We start from the raw sequence: 14552 nt of genomic DNA on the forward strand, positions 1-14552 counted from the left end.
TTCATTTCTACCTTCACAGAACCAAAGACTTTTGGAAGTCTGACCAGTTATTTTATTCCTTTTCTCCTACCAGATTAGGCAATCCAGTTTATAAACTTACACTGGCCAATGGTTGACTGATTGTATAACCTTTGCTTGAACCACAATTCGATATAGATTGATACCACATGCCAGAAAACTAGTGACACCTTGTTTTTTCAATAAATCATTTTCTATTTATTCCACAATGAATAGTAGATAGCAATAAATTCCACCATAAAATCTCCTAGCGCCTTGGCCATAAACATTCTCTTAATGCTTCCTATATATAACAAAATTGATTCCAATTAATCAATTACTGATATTGCATCAATTACACATAATAAAAATCTCTTAAAGCTAAAACAGCCTTTAAATAAAACTTTGCCAGTTACATTCTTTATTTACCCCACTAGGTTGCATTGTATTATATTTAATAATAAAAATTGATTCTTTTTTCCTTAGTGAGTGCTTAAGCATATCTTCACGAGGAAATTATTGTAAAACCTGTTCCAAAACTGTTTCTTTTAAACTTCTTATATTGCCTGAATGTATTTTATTAAAATGTTCTGCTACAGGGCTTATAATTTTGTTATTTTTAATGTCCCTGACATGTTCTTTTATCCTTTCACTTAAACGTCTTTTACTTTCCCTAATATAAAAGTATTCGCAGGAGCACCTAATTGCATAAATTATTCCCCTGGCTATAGAGGAAAAACTGCCCTGCGATTCAAACTTTTTACCATTTATTTTTTCAGAATTCAGTACTATAAACTGACAAATAGAAGTTCTTGTGGCAAGTGTTCTATCTATAGATGGGATCTTATGGTGAGTCCATAACTTTTTTATATTTTTTATTTTTATTTTGTTATTAACTTGTACCATTCTTGACCTTCAAGCCTTTTCTCTTAACATTAACTGTGTATTTTGGGAGGGGGGGTCTCCTCCTCCCAGAGTGGAACAGCTCTCAATAACATTATCTTATATCCAGGCAGTAGGAGCAAGAGTTTGGGACTTTTAAACTATCATCATCAGCTAGCTTAGAGTTTTGAGTTATGTTGCTATGCTTAATTCTCTTGGTTGGCAGGTATAATACAGTGCCTGCTACATTCAGCCATTAAGTGGGTGCATTTTTGCATTTTTACAGCACTAAGTAGAGAGTGATGCTGTCCCAAGCATGCTCCTGCCCCTATGTTTCCCTTGTCTCAGTGAGTGTACACCTGTGATCCAACCCACATGTGTTGTTTTTTCAGTGAGATACCGATTCCCCTTCACATGATAGGCAAGCTGGCATTGGATGTTCACTTTGACTGCTCCCCAGCAGTTCCTCCAGTGCTTGAGCTATTTATCCAATTTGGGTCATCTGGACCATAGTTAAAGCTTTATCCATGTACACCATGGAGTGGATAGCTGGAGATTTTTTTTTTTTTGCTCTTCAGCAGCTGACTACAAGTTGTGATACCTTCCTTCAGAGCTTTTCTGTGTGATTTGCCAAGAACATTACATTTCTTTGAGTGTTTAAACAAATGACAGTAGGACCACTTCTTTTACCTTTTTATCTTTGATTTCCAGCACGTCATTTGTGGGATCGAACCCCATGTGATATGGTACTGTAATGTATTTATTTATGTTTTCTTGACTAGGTTAGTCCCACTAGGCATATGGCCTATTTTCAAGGGAGATCTAGGGTGCTATTCATAACGACTAGGGGAAATGAGCAAGGGCAGTGGGAAATTCTCCAGAAAAAAGTCATGTTGCATTATGTTCTGTTTCTCCACAGAACTCCAGGGCAGTATACTCTTCATGGAAGGAAGATTTTTTTTTTTTTTATTATTATAAATTATGTCACAGTCACAATTGCCTGCAGTATTGAAAAAATAAAATTTAGGGTTTTGGCTGAAAGAATAGAGGTAATTGTATGTATGTATATAATTTGTTTTCATTTTAAAAATATCTAAATACTTAGACTGTTTTTATCTTTATGTCTGTCAATATGATTATATAGGTTGTGTTATTTTGTCATATGTTCTTTGTTTCTTTGCATGTTTTATGATTTTACTACTGATCTGTATAATCCTACTGTCATGTAGTCATGTTTGGATGTTTTTTCTTAAGGTTGGTTTGCAAAACTGCCTTCATGGGTTGGAATTCACGTAAACAACGTTTATAATTTGGATTTGTAACTGAACATTTGAACTAAAAAAATACTGAAGGTCAGTGAAGTTATAACTTTAGAACTTTTAAGATGCTTTTCAGTAATTTGTTCTCAAGCTTAGGATATGGACATTTTTTTATTGATGTTAATGAGTTGGATAGCTGTGATTGTTCAGATCCAACCCATACTGTATTTTTTTTGCCCTAGGCGGGAGGCATTTTCATTTGACACATGAAAATGGTACCACTTTTATTCAAATAACATTTAAGTGCTATGTTGAATTTGAAATGTTGAAAACTTCCATAGTCATGCCACTTCATTTGACTTGGAGCCACCTGTTTTTAATGCATCTTCTCTCAAAATGTACTGAATGGGGCTCTTATTAATTCTTCATGTATCTGGAAACTGTTGATGTTAATTGTATTGATTACTGCTGCAGTAGCTTAACTATTTGAGTTATATCCTACAAAGGATATAACAGCCAGACAGCTTACAAAGCTTCAGGGTACCCTCCACGCACCAAAACTGTCAAGCAGTTGTAGCTGAGCTGACTAAAAGACAAGCTTGGGCACCAAGCCCTTCAGAGCTTTACTGCTGCTGAAGAGTACATTCCTCTGAGGCTTCCTATGGTCAAATGATAGCTTGGTGCTGTTTATTTGCTGTAACTTCCCTTTGGGGAAAAAAATCCTCCATTTTCTAAATATTAATATTATTTTTTTTTTTACTTTCCTCTTCAATAAATTTAATTTAAAGCTAGGAGTTTGATTTTTAATGGACTGTCATGAGATTGCATCTTACTTTTAAATGGGAACACTCTTTTTTTTCTGTCAGTTTAAAAGTATAAATAACAGAAAACATTTTTTTTCTGTGGAGAAATTGTTTTTATTTTACTTTTTGGAGCTGCCAAAGTGTTTTAAAGTGCTTTTTAATGTGTTTTTCTGAGGAAAAAATTTGACTTTTAAAGGCTTGTAGTTTTTACTGGGATTTGATGCTTCCCTTCCCAGGAAAGAGGCACCATTTTTAGCTTAACCATGATACAAACTACCAGTCCCATGGCCAGTCCTTCTTCCAGCCACAAGAAGAAAAAGTTAGTAAATAGCCTTTGCCACCACCGTAGGCTAGCAAATTGTCTCAGCTGCAGGTGGGTGACTCTGATGTGGTCATTTGTTGTACCTCAGACCACTCATCTTCTATCTTGATTCCCTCTGGTGTAGCATCTACAGCCTCTGTGGACCGAAGGTTAGTCACAACCTCTGTGGCTATTGGAGTCCCTTCAATGGGCAAGGGAGAGCCACTCTTGTTGATCCTGGGAGAGGGAACAAGGAAGGTTTCCCTGTTGTGCTAGAATGCTGTTTCCATCCCTGGGGAAACTGCTGCTGCCATTAATAACATGTATGGCCCAATTTTCCTTGCCAAAAAGAAACAGGAGCGTCTAGATTAGGGTTCAATTAAGGCTATTGATTCTTCTTGTAAAATAGTTTCTGGTAAAAGAAAGATAGACACCTCTTTTCCTGAAGAGATTCAAGATTCTGAATCTGAACAGGAAGATGAAGGGATAGATACAAGGTTTTCTCCTCATATTTTCTGATTCAGACTTGGAGGAGAGCTCAGTTTCTGAATGTTCTTTGTGTTTCACTGTTGCAGTCATTACATTTGGGTAATCTGCTGGCAGGTTGCCCTCAGTCGGCCTGAATTCCAAAGTCTTGGGTCCTGCGTCGGTTGCTGTCTTCTCTTCCATGATGTCAGGTCATCAGAGTTATAAAACATGCAGCCGACGCCATTTTCTTTAGTCTTTCTTGCTGTGCGGTGCCCAAAACAGAAGCATTTCGCAAATGCTGGTTGGCTGACTACTGAAATATTCGAGTTTGAGTTTCAGAACCAAAGTCTTCACTAAAGCTAAGTACCCTGTTGGGGAAACTTTTTTCTTGCTTTTTACCAATGTCAGAAAAAGTTAATAATTGTAATACTTGTGGGAAGCAAATACCTCATAAGGATTTCCATTTATACTGTATTCTTTGCCTAGGCCCTGATCACAATGTGCCTGGCTGTCGGTTTTGTGCTAGATTTAACCAACGCACTATTAAGCGTTCGTATATTTTTGCATCAAAGTATTTTGGAAACAGATTTAACTACCCAGAAATGTTGTCAGATAGCAATCAGACTACTGGAGTACATAAAAATTGCAAAGAAAAGGACAGAGAGAGGCAGCCGACATCCAAAACTGACGATGAAGCTTCTCCTAAGCCAGTCGCCGGTGCTCAGTGAGGCGCTTTCACAGCCCCTGATACCCTCTACCTTCGAGTCACAGGCCTCTACCGACACCCATGTGGAGTCCGGCATGCCACAAGATACTCAAGGTATTGGACCGAGAGATGTATCTCCCTCGGATGGGTCTGGAGCCGTTGAGCAGGTACCGGCTTCTGAGGGTGTATTCAGACCTCAACATTTGTATATCAAACCGACGACAACTGCAAAACCAAAGACAAAAGCAACTTCTAAAACTAAAAAATTGACGCATGAGCCACGTGCACAGGCCTCTATGCCTAAAAAACAGATGATCAAAATGGCTGAAGACCTTATTACCTTGATCAGGGGTACCCATCCCCCTCCAGATAAGAAGCATAGGCAAGACACTGATTATGAATCTTCAGATCAGGTTTCTATCTCTTCTGATTCCGCTTCTAATTAGGAATTATCTATACCTCCCTATGAGGATTCTGATGCTGAGGAGTCTATTCCATCTGCATCTCCTCCAGAGGATTATTCATTTGGAGAAACCTTGCATACTTTGAGGGAACATTTTCACTGGGTGAGTCAAGACTTCTCAGAATCAAAAAAGAGGCTCAGGGATTTCCTTCTTCTCCCTCAGCACAAGCCTTTAGCCATTCTCCCTGTTTTAGACATTGTGGATGATGTGTTTTCGGCATCAAGCTTGACCCCTGACTCCTTACCTCCGGCTCCCAGTAAGCCTGACAGGTATTACAGGGTCCCTGACTCACATAAATGTTTATTTAGAAACCCTGCTGCTGATCCTGAAACTTTTTCACAGGGCCCAAAGGAAGTTACGGCCTCAACAGCAAAAAATCCTACCCCCTCTGACAGAGGTTCAAGGGCACTAGACAGATGGGGAAAAAAGGTTTATACATCTGCAACCTTGGCAATCAGGGCCTTAAACTGTCAATTTCATATGCTTAAGTGCCAACAACATCTTATGGGATTGCTGAAACAGAAAATGATGTTGATTTCAGAATGTGCAGAAAATAAAGAATTGCAGGGATTATTGCATGCAGCTGAACACTGCGGTGGTGGTGCTGCGGTAGCGTTGTCGCCTCACAGTTAGACATTGCCCGTTCGATTCTCAGAGCGTCTTCTGTATAGCGACATGCGTGAATGGGCGTTCCTTCGTTGAAGGTTGTGCGTTAGGTCCGGCAAACCAGTACATAAAAATCTACTGCCAATCATTAGCGGACCGGAGTTCCGCTGTGGCGACCCCTAACTGGGAAAAGCCGAAAGACACAAACAATTGCATGCAGCTGAACAAGTTGGAAAGCATACTTTGCAATGTGGTTTTGATTCCTTAGAGGCCTCCTGCAAGGCTGCAGTTACTGGATCTGTGATTAGGAGGCATGCCTGGTTAAAGGAACAAAATTTGCCTGATCATGTTAAAGCTAAATTTCTAGATGCACCTTTACAGCTTGATTCTCTGTTTGGTATTAAGGCAGAAGAGGTTTTAAAGAAAATGGAAGACAAAGCTAAGTCTATGCAAACTGTTAACGACTTCTTACAAGTGCAGCCACCAAGATTCAGTAGACACTGGCCTACATAAAATTGGTCCTTTCCTGTGTCAGAGCTCAAAGGGGCAAATCCAGACGTCCTAAGGGTTCCAGATATCAGGTGCAGGATTCATACAGGTCAAAGCAATGGGGCGCTTCCACCTCCAAATCTGGAGGAGATAAAGCGCAAACCTACAGAAAGCAATCCCAATGACTTCCCTCTGCCTACACCAAGCACTTATCTTTTGGCAGCACCCAAAGGGGGAAAATTAGCACTTTTTGCTCAAAATTGGCAGTTAATAACCCAGGACATGTGGGTACTAAACATCGTATCACAGGGATACACATTCCATTTCCACACTCTCCCAATGGCAAATGGTTGGCCAGATCTGCTAAAATATTAATGGGCAGAGGCACAGAAACAGGTTACATCCCTCATGGATATGGGGGCCATTCAGACAGTACCAGAACAGGAAAAAGGAGAAGGTTTTTACTCAAGACTGTTCTTGGTACCCAGAAAGGACAAGGCCTGGCAGCCAATACTGGATTTATCGATTTTGAACACATACCTGGACATTCCAAAATTCAGAATGCTGACTTTGCAGCAGCTTCTGCCCATGCTGGGCAAGAATGCTTGGCTGGTGACTTTAGACCTAAAAGAGGCATACCTGCATGTCCCAATAAGACAACTGTGCAGAAGATACCTCGGATTCAAGGCTGGCTTTAATGCATTACCAATTCTCTGCACTGCCCTTTGACTTATCTACTGCGCCCAGGGTCTTTACAAAGTGCCTTGTACCAGTAATTGCATTTTGCAGACAAAAAAGTATACAAATATATCCTTCCTTGGACGACGGTCTCATTCAAGCAGAGAACAAGGACACTTGTCTTCGACACCTGGCATTTGTGAAAAGGCTTCTAACACGCCTAGGGTACACAATAAATGAAAAGAAATCACAACTTGTACCCTCTCAAAAGATAACATTCCTTGGTGCAAGCTTGGCTACAACTGTCCAGATGGCTTACCTCACGCCAGACAAGAAAAAGGCAACTAACTGCCTGCTTACTTCAGACTGATGACAACAAAAACCCAGTCTTCTGCAAGGCAAATTCTGCAGGCTGTGGGCCACATGGCATCCTGCATCCTACTAATTCAATATGCAATACTGCATATGAGGAAACTTCAGTGGTACCTAAAAAGTTTAGGGAGTCAACATTCACACAGTCTGGAAACAATGATTCCTCTCATTCCCTGCCTGCAACAGGAGTTTCTGTTGGTGGGCAAAGGCACGTCACCAAACCATGGGACTGCCCTTCACTCTACCTCCTGCCAGCCAAACCTTAACAACAGACGCATCAGGTTATGGCTGGGGGGCCCACATGGCAGGAAGATGCATTCAGGGCTTATGGACACCAAAACAAATGCATCTACATATCAACCAGAAAGAGATGCTAGCTGTTCAAAATGCCCTAACAGCCTTCAAGGACTTACTTCATCCGGGACAACTACTGATAAAGACTGACAACACCACAGTCATGTGGTATATAAACAAGCAAGGGGGCACACACTCATTACCCCCTTTGCAGATTAGCCATGGCACTGTGGGACACAGCTTTGACCAACCAAATACATCTTGAAGCTCAATTCCTGCCTGGAAAACAAAACACTCTGGCAGACGATTTAAGCAGAAACCTTATGGATCCTCACAAGTGGAAACTGAATCCACAAGTCTTCAGCGTGACAGAGGAATGGGGGGCGCCCAGACATAGATCTATTTGCTCCTCCTCAAAATTATCAATTGAAAAGATTTTGCACAAGGACCTATCACAGACAAGCATGGAAAGTGGATGCCCTATCCTTCAGTTGGAAAAACCTATCAGTTTACGCCTTTCCTACTCTACCTCTTCTACCCAAGGTCCTCCTAAAAGTCAGACAAGAGAAGCCAAAGATGATATTAATTGCCCCGGACTGGCCCCACCAATACTGGTACCCAATCCTAAGGAACTTGGCTCAATACCCATCTTGGACCTTGCCTCAAAAAACACAGCTACTGTCCCAAAAAAACAATCAGATCCTGCACAATCAACTACAGACTCTGAACCTGGCAGCATGGCTAATCATGTAGTCATACAAACAACACCTCTCGGTAAAGCTGTGATGGATGTCATTTGGAAGCCAGAAGGCCTAGTACTGGAAAATCTTATGCTGACAAATGGAAGAGATTCTGTGCTTGGAATCAAGCACAAGGAACTGATACAGCAGAACCAAATATTCCTCAGATATTACAATACTTAACTGAGATGCTTAACAAAGGCCTATCTTTCTCATCAATCAAAATCCATGCCTCTGCCATTTCGGCTCATTACAATACAGAGCCACCAATCTTTTCTCATCCTTTACTAAAGCAGTATCTTAGAGGAGCCAAAAATTTAAGGCCTCCTAGAAGATCACCATTACCTGCATGGGACCTCAATTATGTGTTGGAAAAGCTCACCCTGCCTCCATTTTAACCAGCTGCTACTGCTGATCTAAAGATGTTCTTCGTCTCACATTGCTGCAGTCATAACCTGTGGGTAGTCCGCTGTCCTCGATCGGCCCGAATACCAAAGAGCTGGGCTGGCATCGGTCATTGTCACCTGGAGCTGACATCAGTACGTAGTAGTACTTAAGCGCATGACCGACGCCATATCCTCAGTCTTTCTTGCCGCGTGGTCCGAAGCAGAAGCAGCGTTTGCGAGTGCTGTTCGGCGTTCTGAAATTGTCTTTTTTCGAGTTTCAGACTGAAGACCAAGTTGGGCTAAGTACCCCGTTGGGGAAATCTTTGTCTTTTTCTTGCCTCAGTTTCCGGATGTCAGAAAAAGTTAATAATTGCATTTCTTGTGGGAAACAGATACCTCATAGGGATTATCACTCTTTCTGTATTCCTTGCTTGGGGCCTGAGCACGACGTGGTCGGGTGTCGCTTTTGTGCTAGATTTAATAAGCGCACCATTAAAAGGAGATTAGACTGTGCCAGGCTTGTTTTTGGTAAAAGGTGTAACTATAACATGCCGTCGGATCCTCCGACGCCCGCTACCGCTAAAAAGCGTAAAGATAAATCTTTGAAGTCTAAACCGGATGAGTCGTCCGTTGCGGACGCCGGTTCTACGGAGCCTCCGGTTGAATCTGTGGATCCTGCCGAGGGTTCGGCTGAATCCCAGGGGGAACCTTTACTTTTGCAGGAGTTGGCCTGTCAGGATTTAGGCCCAGCTGAGGGTGCTTCTCAGGTGTCTGTAGTTCCATCTTTACAGAAGGTTATTAGGCCTTCTACTTCAGTGGCTAAAGGCCATGCTAAGGCCAAACCTTGTCTTGTTGGCCCTGGTCATGGTTCTAGCTCTCCAGCCCCTGTTCCTAAAAACATATGTTGAAAATGGCAGAGGACTTGATTACTTTGATCAGGGTTCTATGCCTCCAGAGAAAAGGCCTAGGGTGGAGGCAGATTTAGAGGGAATGGATCATTCCTCTGACTACTCTGATTCCTCAGCTGAGGAAATTCAGGATTTCCCTTCTTATTCAGACTCGGATGCAGAGGATTCCTGTCCTTCTGCTTCTCCTCCAGAGGATTTTTCTTTTTCTGAGACTTTACATTCCATGAGGGAACATTTTAAATGGGAAGGCCAGCATTTTTCAGATTCTCGGAAGAGGCTTTAGGAATTTTTGTTTCTACCACAACATAGGCCCTTGGCTATTCCTCCTGTCTTAGATGTTGTTCAGGATGTTTTTTCTGAATCTTCCCTTAATCCTGATTCTTTGCCTCCTGCCCCTGTTAAGCCAGACAGATATTATAGAGTTCCAGAAGCACATAAGTATTTGTACAAGAGTCCTAGAGCTGATCCGGAAACTATTATTCAAGGTCCGAAGGGTATTAGGGCTTCTGTGGTTAAGAATCCAGTTCCTTTGGATAAAGATTCTAGAGCTTTAGATAGGTGGGGAAAAAGTGTACACCTCATCTACGTTAGCTATGAGGGCGTTGAATTGCCAATTTCATATGCTGAAGTATCAGAACTTTTTGTTGGGTCAATTGAAATCTAAGGTGGATGCTTTATCTGAGGGTATAGAGTGTAAGGAGCTCCAGGAGTTGGTTCATGCATCAGATCAAGTTGGCAAGCATTCTTTACAGTGTGGTTTCGATGCTCTTCAGGCTACATCCAGGGTGGCTGCTACAGGTTCAGTTATTCGTAGACATGCCTGGCTTAAGGATCAAAATTTGTCAGAGCATGTTAAGGCTTGGATTTTGGATGCTCCTCTTCAATCTGAAGTACTTTTTGGTCCTCCTGTGGAATCAGTTTTGAAAAAGATGGAAGATAAGGCTAAGTCTATGCAGGCGGTCAAAGATTTTATGCAGGTGCAGCCCCCTAAGTTTAGTAGGAATTGGCCTGCTAGAGGATGGTCTTATCCTTCTTCGGATTATCAGTCTAAGGGCAGGTCTAGACGTGGTAGAGGCAGAGCCCACACTCAGGGTTCTTTCAGACCTAGGACTTGGAGTTCTCCTGCACAGTCTTCTGGTGAGGGCAGGGGTCAGCCCTTTCGTAAACAGACCCAATGACCTGTATCTTCTGCTGCCAGACCCTTCTTTACTGGCAGCTCCTCTAGGAGGAAAGTTGGGACTTTTCAAACAAAACTGGCATTTGGTCACCCAGGACAAATGGGTGTTGGATATAATAAATCACGGGTACAAGTTTTATTTTCACACTTTTCCTCCTTTCAAAGGCATGCCGGATGTGCCTCCTCAGCAAAGGATGGAGGCTTAGGAGCAAATTTCTTTACTTTTGCAGATGGGGGCAATTCAGGTGGTCCCTCCATCAGAAGTAGGCCTAGGTTTTATTCCGTCTTTTCCTAGTGCCAAAGAAAGGAAACACTTGGAGACCAATTCTGGATTTGTCCATTCTCAATACCTACCTAGACATTCCAAAGTTCAAGATGTTAACATTACAACAACTTCTGCCTATGCTAGGCAAAGATCACTGGATGGTAACCCTGGATCTCAAAGAGGCCTATCTTCACATCCCTATCAGAACCAGCTGCAGGAGATTCCTGAGATTCCGGGCTGGTACTTCTCATTATCAGTTCTCTGCATTGCCCTTTGGTTTATCTACTGCTCCCAGAGTATTAACAAAAGTTCTGGCTCCTGTAATTGCCTTCCTCAGACAGAGAGGAATACAAATTTATCCTTATCTGGACGATTGCCTGATTCTTGCTCAAAACAAGGACAAGTTACTACAACATCTCCAGTATGTAATGGCAGTTTTAAGGTGCCTAGGGTATTCTGTGAACGAAATAAAGTCCAGTCTAGTGCCCTCTCAGGACATGTGCTTTCTGGGTGTGAGACTGAATACAGCTTCTCAGATGGCATTTCTCACCCCAGACAAACAAAGAACTCTTCATCTGTACTTCCAGCAGTTATCAGTAATGTCCAGGCTGACTGCAAGGACAGTCCTTCAAGCCTTGGGGTTCATGGCATCTTGCATTCTAGTACTTCCCAATGCCAAACTGCATATGAGGAAGCTACAATGGTATCTCAAAAGTGTGTGGACTCAACACTGCCACGGTTTGGACACTGTCATTCGGATTATACCTTGCATCCAGAAGGAATTCTTGTGGTGGGCTCAGGAATGTCACCTAAACAAGGGACTCTCTGTGATCCGACCAGAGGCGAGTCAGATCCTAACGACGGATGCCTCGGACTTGGCTTGGGGAGCACACTTCAATGGAAAATGGATACAAGACACGTGGCCTCCCAAACTACTACATTTGCATATCAACATGAAGGAGATGTTAGCAGTCCAATTTGCCTTGATAGCCTTCAAGGACCTACTTCAGCCGGGACAGGTGTTGATTCAAACAGACAACACAACAGTCATGTGGTACATCAACAAGCAGGGGGGAACCCATTCCTACCCTCTTTGCAGACAAGCTATGATTTTGTGGGAGACTGCTCTGAGTTTGCACATCAATCTTCAAGCACAGTTTCTGCCAGGAGCACAGAACCCCCTAGCAGATGTATTGAGCAGGCAAATTGTGGATCCCCACGAGTGGAAACTGGACCCTCAGGTATTCAAACAGTTGACTGTGGCTTGGGGAGCTCCAGACATAGATCTGTTCGCTTCTCCACTGAATTTCCAACTGCCAAAATTTTGCACAAAGTTGTTCCACCCAAATGCTTGGAAAGTGGATGCTCTATCTTTCAGTTGGAACAACCTTCACGTTTATGCTTTCCCCCCTCTGCCTCTTCTTCCCAAGGTACTCTTGAAAGCCAGGCGGGACAAGCCTTGCATGATTCTAATAGCACCAGATTGGCCACGTCAGCATTGGTATCCTCTGCTGAGGAGTTTAATTCAGGAGCCTCCTTGGCCTTTGCCACAGGTTCCTCATTTGTTGTCCCAGTCAAACAATCATTTTCTCAATGTTTGGGTGCAGTCCCTGCATCTAACAGCCTGGCATATTCTGTAATGGAGCCGGTGGGGTCTCAGCTTCCTCAACAGGTTTTAGATGTCATTTTGGAAGCCAGGCGGCCTAGTACTAGAAAAGTTTATGCTGATAAATGGAAGAGATTTTTTTCTTTGGAGCACAGCAAAGGGCTTTGATGTTTCAGTGCCTAATTTGAGTTTTGCACTGCAGTATCTTACTGAATTACTGGACAAGGGTTTGTCATTCTCTTCTGTGAAGGTTCATGCTGCAGCCATTTCTGCTCACTATGATTGTGACCCTCCTTTATTTTCTCACCCTTTGTTCAAACAATTTCTTAGAGGGGCAAAGAATATAAGACCCCCAAGAGCTCCTACTCCTTCCTGGGATCTCAATTTTGTGTTGGAGAAGCTTACTTTACCTCCTTTTGAACCTGCAGCTTTGTCTGAATTGAAGTTTTTGTCTTGGAAGACTGCTTTTTTGTTGGCCATTACTTCTGCTAGGAGGGTATCTGAATTACAGGCACTCATGGCAGTTGAACCCTTTCTGATATTCCATAAGGATAGAGTTTCTTTGCAAACTAACCCTACTTTTATGCCTAAAGTGATTTCTAATGTGGCCTTGAACCAGTCTATTCATTTGCCTACGTTTTATGCTGATCCCCAAAATAAGGGGGAAAACGTCTTGCATTCTTTGGATATCCACAGACAGTTACGTTATTATTTGAGCAGAACTAAAGAGTTCAGACAGAGTCAACAGTTATTTGTTTCTTTTGCTTTGGGTTCACAAGGGAAAGCTGTTTCAAAGCAGACTATTTCTAAGTGGATTGGTCAATGTATTGCTTTTTGTTATTCTCATCATGGGAAGGATGTTCCTGCTGGGATCAGGCCTCATTTTACTAGGGCTACTGCCACATTTACTGCTTTTTTGAGGGGGGTAGCTACTAAGGATATTTTGGAGGCAGCTACTTGGAGTTCAGTACACACTTTTACTAAGCATTACCATCTCCCTCTTTATTCCAAGTCCAGGGCTGGGTTTGCCACTGCAGTTTTACAGGGCATGTTAGCAGCTCCTAATGCTACTTAGTTTGCCAGCCTCCCTTTTCCTTTGCTTTGGGATTCTACCCACAGGTTATGACTGCAGCAATGTGAGACGAAGAACATAGTACAGTTTTGTACCTACCATAAATGTAGATGTTCGAGGATCTACATTGCTGCAGTCCAATTATCCCTCCCTCCTTCCCCTGTATAGTTTGTGGTTGGGTGTTTACTATTTTGGCTCTGGCCTTCTTTCATTCTTAGGCCTTCTGACATCTGGGGCAAGAAAGACTGAGGATATGGCATCGGTCATGCGCTTAAGTACTACTACGTACTGACGTCAGCTCCAGGCGACAATGACCGACGCCAGCCCAGCTCTTTGGTATTCGGGCCGATCGAGGACAGCGGACTACCCACAGGTTATGACTGCAGCAATGTAGATCCTCGAGCATCTACATTTATGGTAGGTACAAAACTGTACTTTCTTATCATGGAAAACGGCTCTGCTACTAGCAATTACTTCAGCAAGAAGAGTTTCAGAGCTACAGGCCATCATGGCTGTAGAGCCTTTTATCATATTTTACCCAAACAGGGTGTCTCTGAGGACAAATCCTACTTTTATGCCTAAGGTGGTTTCCAGTGTGGCTCTTAACCAAACAGTTCATCCGCCAACTTTTTATCCAAATCCGCAGAACAAGGGGGGGGGAGAATTCTGCATTCCTTGGATGTAAACAGACAGCTAAGAGTCTACTTGAGCAGGACAAAAGCTCTAAGAAAAACTGAGCAATTACTAATGTCATATGCTGCAGGATCAGAAGGAAAGGCTATTTCAAAGCAGACAGTTTCAAAGTGGATAAGCCACTGCATCTGTTTCTGCTACTTACACCATGGTAAACCTGTGCCCAAGGGCATTAGGTCTCATTCCACCAGAGCTGCAGCTACTTCAGCAGTCTTTCTCAGAGGAGTACCAACCAAAGACATTCTAGAGGCTGCTACTTGGAATTCTGTTCACACCTTTACAAAGCATTACCATTTGCCTCTCTACTCTAAGTCCAGGGCAAGCTTTGCCACTGCAGTGCTGCAGGGCCTTATAGCCGCACCTAATGCTGTTTAGCTCCAGCCTCC

At 42.6% G+C, this 14552-nt stretch overlaps 1 protein-coding gene across 1 annotated transcript in view; it reads left to right on the top strand.

Moving 5' to 3' along the window:
• Window positions 1–14552, top strand: part of FAM214B (family with sequence similarity 214 member B) — a 2663862-nt gene that overhangs the window by 387517 nt on the left and 2261793 nt on the right. The window contains exon 2 of the mRNA XM_044077337.1: window positions 2134–2231. The gene's annotated coding sequence lies outside the window, so the exon portion shown is untranslated. The remainder of the gene's footprint in view (window positions 1–2133; window positions 2232–14552) is intronic.

Source organism: Protopterus annectens, chromosome 1.part1 (assembly GCF_019279795.1).
Source record: "Protopterus annectens isolate FY-2018-M chromosome 1.part1, PAN1.0, whole genome shotgun sequence".
NCBI classification, from domain to species: Eukaryota; Metazoa; Chordata; order Ceratodontiformes; family Protopteridae; genus Protopterus; species Protopterus annectens.